Genomic DNA, 9,441 nt, shown 5'->3' on the forward strand with positions numbered 1-9,441 from the left:
GTCTTTCCCCCTCTCCACATTGGAACTCAGTGGGAGCAGCCACTGGTAGGAATAAGGCTATTGAAATTACCATCATAGCCAGGAAATTGGATGGAGGGACTAGGCCTCCATAGATATCCCAAAATCTGTGGGATTTACCTGCTGACACCTGCAAGTTTTAAAGAGTCATACTGCATAGCCATTCTGGAGGAGATTGGGGAAGAAAGCAAATGGCATTGCTCATTCAGCTGTTGAAAGTCAGAATTTCCTTGCCCTTATCTGGGATTCTGACATAGAAGGAATTAATTGGCTCTAATCCTTCTATTCAATTTGCTGTGATGTTAATTGGTAGATGAAGGTGGGTAGAGCACTAATCTTTTTCTGTCATTTTTGCCTTTAGGGGACAGATTATGGCAGTCTAAAAAATATCCTCGAATCACTCGTGGCAAATATGCTGTGTAATATAAATACATCATTTCTGAAGGAACAAAAATGCTACATTTTCTTTTATTTTAGCAATACCAGTTTCTAAAGTGAAGTGGCTGATCTTCAAAGGCTATGGTGGGTGATGTCAGGGAAAATAAAGAACTTATTCCCCTTACTTACAAAGCTGGTTTTAGATTACTAATAACCGACATTAAATTCTGGAGATCCCTTTCAAGGACTTGCTTAAAAATACATTTTTATAAGTGAGGATGAGGTTTTTGTTTATCTTGGATTCAAAGTGTTTTTTCTCTCTCAAAATTAGCAGTAAAACCTTTGGTTTCCAAAGTTTGCTCCATCATTTTGTATTATCCTCATTTTAGTTTCATCCCCTTCTAACAATAGATCAATTGCCCCTACAATAAAATGAAGGTAATTTATTTTCCAGCAGAGAATGCTGTCAGAAGTCTCTTCATTTTAACAGGTACTGATTGATACAAATTCTGCCTCTGTCCTCTTACTCTGAACCAATATATTAGCTTGCACTATACAACATGTGTATATGGCTTCCATGAAAAATCCATGCCTAGATTTGGCAGTGCCTAATTCTCTCCCACCTCTGAGGGTTCTCATATCTCAGGAGAAGCTAAATGCAAACCTCCCTTGGAAACAGCTTTTCTCTCTCCAATCTTCCATATTAGTCCTGACACTTGGATTATATTTCCTTCCAACCAGTCTCACACTATATTCAACTATCAAATAGAAGCAGAATGCTAAACCTTTGGATGACATCGTCCAACACAAATAAGAATTTAGCCATCTCTCAGGCTTCAGTTACTGTCTCCAGCAAGTGGAGGACCTACATAGCAGATAAATGGCTAGGAGAGGGCCTACAATCCCTTTAATACATGTATGCACAACTGCAGTTGCAGTCTGCATGAGACACAGGTGACTATGGGCCTTTCATCCCATGTGCTTGGAGATCCCACCACCACTTCCCAGGAACACAGCTGACCCTGTCAAGGGGCTCATGGCCAAATTGTACTGGCATTGCTATGCCCCAACAGAGTTGAGGCACTTCAGACTATGATGAAAGGACTTGCAGAATAGGTCTCTCTTCAGAGCGTGCCTTCAAGGTAAGTGAGATGGACTCTCTGGCCATGCTAAAGCTGGTGTATGTATTTTTTCTCACTCTGGCCAGAGTCCAACCAAAGATCGTCAAGTCAAGGAAAACGTTGATTCAACTAGTTCTGGAGTGGCTGAGTAGGCCCATGGTAGCTTGAGTTAGTGAACAGGTCTGTGGACAGTTCAATATGACTATCAGTGATAGAAGGCTTTTAATTTAAGATATGAGCTTTCAACCTTAGGGCTGGAACTCATGAGCCTGAAGAAGACCAGCATGTCAGACATCTACTGTGCTGCAATCTAGAAAACGAAATGGAGTACAGTAACTCCTTACTTAACATTGTAATGTTCTTGAAAAATGCAACTTTAAGTGAAATGATGTTAAGTGAATCCAATTTCCCCATAAGAATTAATGTAAATAGGGGGGATTAGGTTCCAGGGAATTTTTTTTTGCCAGACAAAAGGCATTATATACATTTTAAACCATTTTAAACAAGCAACTTAATACAGGTTTAAGTTTTAAACAATTGTAAAGAAACAATTTAATACTACAATCATCACTGCTAAGTGTGTAGCTTGGTTGAGGTGGTGGAGTCAGAGGGTGAAAGACGATGGATTGTCTGTCTGCTCCTCTTGCTGTTCTTGCAAGCACAGGCACTGACTTTGCTGGGGGCAGGGGGCTCAACTCTTAGCACATCCACTCCACCTCTTCTCCCCCCACCTCCTCTCCCTTTACTTTGCACGCTGCATCCTTGCTCCTCACCCTTCCCTCCCCTCCCTCCCTTCTGAACACTGCAAGCCAGCTGATTGCCACGGCAGGAGGCAGGGGAGGGAGGGGGCAGGCGCTGAGTCCTTGCTCCTGCCCTCTCCCTCCTGCCCAGGGCAATCAGCTGGCTTGTAGCATTTAGGAGGCAGGAGGGAGGGGGGAAAAGCAAGGACTTGGCNCTAAGGTTCAGAGTGGGGAATTATACCATGACACATACTGTAGTTGGTTCATAGGTCTTTTAAACATGCTCAGCATTAGGAGGTGCCAGACATTGGCAAAAGCTGTTATTCTGTACCAGAACTGCATACTGGTATGAATTTATTCTGTGCACAAATATCATGGATGGCTACAATGCCATTGCTCATGACAGGAAACTAGGACTTCACCTTACTTTCAAATACTGTTGTCTTAGAGTCAGGAGAGTGAGTCAGAAGATCAGACTAGTGAGTGATGCAGATGCAAATACATTAGTGCTCCCACTTTTAGCATCCCTGTAAAGGCAGAACTTTATTCCAATGACAGCAATGCTCATTTACCTTAGATCTACAGGAAGACAGCTGCTGTTGTGATGAGTAATATATTGAAGCTGTAAGTGCTTGGTATTTTTAGCATAGAAACATAATTTTTAGTCAAAGTTTTATAAAGATATTCAGGCTGGCTATGGTATCGTCACTTGGTGCTTACCGTTGCTACTATCCCTTCCAAACCAATCCTGAGATGATGGATTGGCACATCTTCCACATAATACGTCCTTTTCTGTGCTCCTTGAAATGTTATCTTGTTTCTCTTGTTTAATATAACCTGTAAACTATTTGGCCAGGGAATGTATTTTGCTGTGTTTTTTGAAAGTGCCCTACAAACTAACAGCAATGATATTTTCAAAGGTATTTCTGTACTGTAATGAACATACGATGGTTTTCCAGCATATTCCTGCTACGGCTAGGAGAGTGTTGATTCATACAAGTCTAGGCCCTCTTCTTTCAAATGGAGCCATGAAAGGAGACCATTGTGATTTTGATTGGACTCCAAGAAAAAACAAAGATCTGCCCATACTGATCTGATTGCCTGAGTGGGACCACAAACAGTTTGGTACCATGATAACACTCGTCCATTTTATGCCACTGTGTCAAGCTAAAGAGCAAAAATTTTAGTCATCTTTTTTTTCCAGCCTATATACCAGTTAGTCTCGAATGACATTCTATGGAACTTCCAAAGTCCATTCCTGGGGACAGACTGAAGAGAGAATCCAGAGGAGAGCAACAAAAATTAAGAAGGGTTTAGAAAATGTGACCTGTGAGGAAAGATTTAAAAAACATAGTATGATTAGTCTTGAGAAAAGAAGACTGAGGAGGGACCTGATAACAGAGTTCAAATATGTTGTTCAAGGCTGTTAGAAAGACAACAGTGACCAATTCTCTGTCCACTGACGACAGGACAAGAAGTAATCAGCTTAATGTGTAGTACAGGCAATCTAGGTTAGATATTAGGAAAAACATTCTAATTATAAGGATAGTGACTTATTCCTGTAGGTAACTAACAAGGGAGGTTGTGAAATCCTCATCAATGGATGTTTTAAAAAACAGGTTGAACAAATACCTGTCAGGGGTGGTCTAGGTTTACTTGTTCCTGCATCAGTGCAGGGGGCTGGACTAGATGACCTCTCAAGGTCCCTTTCAGCCCTATGTTTTTATGATTCAATGTACCATTGGGACGATTTTTTGATTTCAGTTATATAAAAGTGATTTCTTAGTAATGTCCAATACAATATAATTCCTTTGACATCACTGGGATGTGACAATATGAGCAAAGTTTGCTGGAAAAGTAATGCTAGCAATATCAAAACACATATTTAAATTATTTAAGATCAAAATCGAAAAACTTGGTTATGGTCTCTAATCATGCCTCAGCATGGAGCAGTGGTGAAACACACAACAAACACACGCAAGATGTTAAATTCTCTTTCCCTAACTTAATACAATCTAAATTCTATTGTATAAATGTACCATTATACATCTTCCCCTTGAATACTAACTATATCAGAAAGGATATAACAAAAATTGGAAAGGCCTAACAATGGGCAATGAAAATTATCAGAGACAGAGAAAGATTTCTTTCTGAGAAGAGACTAAAAGGATTAAGGCTGGGTAATTTAAAGAGGTGATGTCATAAGGGTAGAAAAAGCAATATATGTTGCAGGTCACTTCCATTATCTCACCATTTGTCATTGGTACACAAGATTAATAGGACACCCAATTAAATTAAGAGTACACTTAAAATTGATGGAAATTATAATTTGTGTAATATATGTTGTGGAACTCACTGCCACAAGAGATCTGCCTGTGACCATGGGAAGGGAGGAGGTATGACTTGGGGTACATGCTTCGGTCTAACAGGAATGTTTCCACATGTTAGGGAGTCTCAAGTAATGGAGTAACAGGGTAGAGTCAAGTGGATGGGAACCAGTCTCTACAATCTCTTTTCCCTTGAAACTTGCATTATTTTACTGTCTTTCCCCCTCTCCACATTGGAACTCAGTGGGAGCAGCCACTGGTAGGAATAAGGCTATTGAAATTACCATCATAGCCAGGAAATTGGATGGAGGGACTAGGCCTCCATAGATATCCCAAAATCTGTGGGATTTACCTGCTGACACCTGCAAGTTTTAAAGAGTCATACTGCATAGCCATTCTGGAGGAGAGTGGGGAAGAAAGCAAATGGCATTGCTCATTCAGCTGTTGAAAGTCAGAATTTCCTTGCCCTTATCTGGGATTCTGACATAGAAGGAATTAATTGGCTCTAATCCTTCTATTCAATTTGCTGTGATGTTAATTGGTAGATGAAGGTGGGTAGAGCACTAATCTTTTTCTGTCATTTTTGCCTTTAGGGGACAGATTATGGCAGTCTAAAAAATATCCTCGAATCACTCGTGGCAAATATGCTGTGTAATATAAATACATCATTTCTGAAGGAACAAAAATGCTACATTTTCTTTTATTTTAGCAATACCAGTTTCTAAAGTGAAGTGGCTGATCTTCAAAGGCTATGGTGGGTGATGTCAGGGAAAATAAAGAACTTATTCCCCTTACTTACAAAGCTGGTTTTAGATTACTAATAACCGACATTAAATTCTGGAGATCCCTTTCAAGGACTTGCTTAAAAATACATTTTTATAAGTGAGGATGAGGTTTTTGTTTATCTTGGATTCAAAGTGTTTTTTCTCTCTCAAAATTAGCAGTAAAACCTTTGGTTTCCAAAGTTTGCTCCATCATTTTGTATTATCCTCATTTTAGTTTCATCCCCTTCTAACAATAGATCAATTGCCCCTACAATAAAATGAAGGTAATTTATTTTCCAGCAGAGAATGCTGTCAGAAGTCTCTTCATTTTAACAGGTACTGATTGATACAAATTCTGCCTCTGTCCTCTTACTCTGAACCAATATATTAGCTTGCACTATACAACATGTGTATATGGCTTCCATGAAAAATCCATGCCTAGATTTGGCAGTGCCTAATTCTCTCCCACCTCTGAGGGTTCTCATATCTCAGGAGAAGCTAAATGCAAACCTCCCTTGGAAACAGCTTTTCTCTCTCCAATCTTCCATATTAGTCCTGACACTTGGATTATATTTCCTTCCAACCAGTCTCACACTATATTCAACTATCAAATAGAAGCAGAATGCTAAACCTTTGGATGACATCGTCCAACACAAATAAGAATTTAGCCATCTCTCAGGCTTCAGTTACTGTCTCCAGCAAGTGGAGGACCTACATAGCAGATAAATGGCTAGGAGAGGGCCTACAATCCCTTTAATACATGTATGCACAACTGCAGTTGCAGTCTGCATGAGACACAGGTGACTATGGGCCTTTCATCCCATGTGCTTGGAGATCCCACCACCACTTCCCAGGAACACAGCTGACCCTGTCAAGGGGCTCATGGCCAAATTGTACTGGCATTGCTATGCCCCAACAGAGTTGAGGCACTTCAGACTATGATGAAAGGACTTGCAGAATAGGTCTCTCTTCAGAGCGTGCCTTCAAGGTAAGTGAGATGGACTCTCTGGCCATGCTAAAGCTGGTGTATGTATTTTTTCTCACTCTGGCCAGAGTCCAACCAAAGATCGTCAAGTCAAGGAAAACGTTGATTCAACTAGTTCTGGAGTGGCTGAGTAGGCCCATGGTAGCTTGAGTTAGTGAACAGGTCTGTGGACAGTTCAATATGACTATCAGTGATAGAAGGCTTTTAATTTAAGATATGAGCTTTCAACCTTAGGGCTGGAACTCATGAGCCTGAAGAAGACCAGCATGTCAGACATCTACTGTGCTGCAATCTAGAAAACGAAATGGAGTACAGTAACTCCTTACTTAACATTGTAATGTTCTTGAAAAATGCAACTTTAAGTGAAATGATGTTAAGTGAATCCAATTTCCCCATAAGAATTAATGTAAATAGGGGGGATTAGGTTCCAGGGAATTTTTTTTTGCCAGACAAAAGGCATTATATACATTTTAAACCATTTTAAACAAGCAACTTAATACAGGTTTAAGTTTTAAACAATTGTAAAGAAACAATTTAATACTACAATCATCACTGCTAAGTGTGTAGCTTGGTTGAGGTGGTGGAGTCAGAGGGTGAAAGACGATGGATTGTCTGTCTGCTCCTCTTGCTGTTCTTGCAAGCACAGGCACTGACTTTGCTGGGGGCAGGGGGCTCAACTCTTAGCACATCCACTCCACCTCTTCTCCCCCCACCTCCTCTCCCTTTACTTTGCACGCTGCATCCTTGCTCCTCACCCTTCCCTCCCCTCCCTCCCTTCTGAACACTGCAAGCCAGCTGATTGCCACGGCAGGAGGCAGGGGAGGGAGGGGGCAGGCGCTGAGTCCTTGCTCCTGCCCTCTCCCTCCTGCCCAGGGCAATCAGCTGGCTTGTAGCATTTAGGAGGCAGGAGGGAGGGGGGAAAAGCAAGGACTTGGCACGCAGGCTCCTCCTCCCTCCCTCCCTGCCTGCTGCCCGGGGCAATCAGCTGGCTTGTGGTGTTCAGGAGTCAGGCGAGGGAGGGGGAGTCTGCATGCCAAGTCCTCGCTCCTCCCTGCTCCCTCCTGCCTCCTAAATGTCACAAGCCAGCTGATTGCTGCGGGCAGGAGGCTGGGGGAGGAGCGGGAAGATGCTGACCCACAGGGTCTGCCGACGGGCAGGAGGCACTGTGTGTGTGTGGGGAGAGGTGTAGGGAGACGGCCAGCTGTGGAGAAACCAGGCAGCCAAACAACGTCATAGTGGAGCATTGCACAACTTTAAATGAGCATGTTCCCTGTTTGATCAGCAACCTAACAACGTTAACCAGGACAACTTTAAGTGAAGAGTTACTGTACTCACGAGGGTACTCAGGAATTTGAAAATCATTATCTGCTTAGTGTGATAAGATGAAGATAGACCTACTAACAACTGCAGTCCCTGCCATCTTCAGGATGGATTGTACATGAATCTGAGCATCTGCTGCATAAAGTACAATACACAGTAATGGCAGTGTTTAGAGGTGCAACAGATGCCATCTCCATAGGTGGCCACACACATATTTCCTGAAAGCCATGGACAATATGTGATCAGTAAAGTAACCCCTGTCTAGACTTTGCTGAATACTTTCACAATTTCCCCTTTCACCTGACGAAGAGGATTTTGCAATAGTTATTGTCATTAAAGGTTCCATTGTTCAGGGCATTGCTGTCTTGCAGGGAAACCTACATGACTTTCCCTAGGATGAGTTTGTGCTCAGAACCTTACAAAATTCAAATCAAAGAGAACATTTCTAACTGTTGTAATCAAGAAATTGCCTTTCCAGCTTTGTACCTGAGCCATAATTCACTGAAAGCAGAGTAAGCTTTGTTGCCTGGTCATGCACAAAGGACTGTGGGTTAAAATGGAAAGAGAGGCAGAATTTAGAGGCTTGACGAGACTGTTTGCTCTGTACATAGGACTAAGCAAAAGCCAAGCAGCATTCCAATTGACTGCCTCTGAGTGGATTAAATAACTGACAAGTGGAAAAGTGGTACCAAAGCCATTTTTAAGGCACATTCAACTTGATGAATGGGATCATCATGAGTAGAAAGAGGGGAAGAGACTTTGCTAGAGAATTGTAAGGCAGCCAGCTGGATGTTGAGCACAGTTGTTCTAAGCAATGCAGAGTTGATGTACAAGCCTTGGTGGCCAGAGGTTTGCTAGCAGAGATGTATTGCAGGTAGGTATCAGTGCCTCTGAGTCCTGCACTCATGTGCTTTCACTGCTTTGGGAAGTCCCAAATGACTGGTCTGGTATGGAAGGTTGAAAAGAGAGAGGAAAATTTTCCTATCGGATTTATTTTCTTTGAGATCTTTAATGCCACTCCACTTTCTGTCCCTGTGTAAATTGACCACTCTGTTTGTGTAATCTTTTCTTGGGAATGTTCGTGGCATTATTAAAGTTTATTAGCAAAAATCTTTGAGCACTGCTTTCGTAATATTCAACTGAATGCTGAGAAACAATTAGACTATTGTGGAAAGAATTAAGTCATTAAAAAAGATAGTGTCCTGTCTTCATCTGCTTTTTGGGAGGAACTATCACTCAAGTGTCTAGATGGACACCAAGGATCTTGGGGGGGGGCGGGGGGGGAATTCCCTTCCTGAATTTTCACTTTTGAAAGCATAAACCCAATGGGTTTGCCTCAGTTACTTGAACTGAGACACTTATAATCAACCAAGATAATCTGTAGCAGCTATTGCCAAAAAAAAAGTACAGTAACATTGATTTTTATTTAATTTGGAAGAAAATAAAGATTGTAAATGTGAGCATAAAAATGAGCGCACACACTGCTCTCAGCTGTATAAACAACTGAGATAAATTAACCTCTAAGCTGGTAGCTGTTGTAATTGCCACTAGCTGTAATAATTTGATTGTACTGTTCACCTCATAAGTTTCCAAAGTGACACATATAGGTTGAAAATTATACAAGAATTTTTGCTCTCTACTGAAGTGCAGCTACCTCAGATATGGAATGCAGCACAGCAGCTGTTTAATAGTGAACAGCAACACTACACCACAGCTTAGGACCGGAAGTGATGAAGAATAATACATCCAATTGAAACTGTAGGAAGAACATAGCTATATTCTGCCTTC

This window comes from Chelonoidis abingdonii, chromosome 9 (genome assembly GCF_003597395.2).
Source record: "Chelonoidis abingdonii isolate Lonesome George chromosome 9, CheloAbing_2.0, whole genome shotgun sequence".
Lineage (NCBI taxonomy): Eukaryota > Metazoa > Chordata > Testudines > Testudinidae > Chelonoidis > Chelonoidis abingdonii.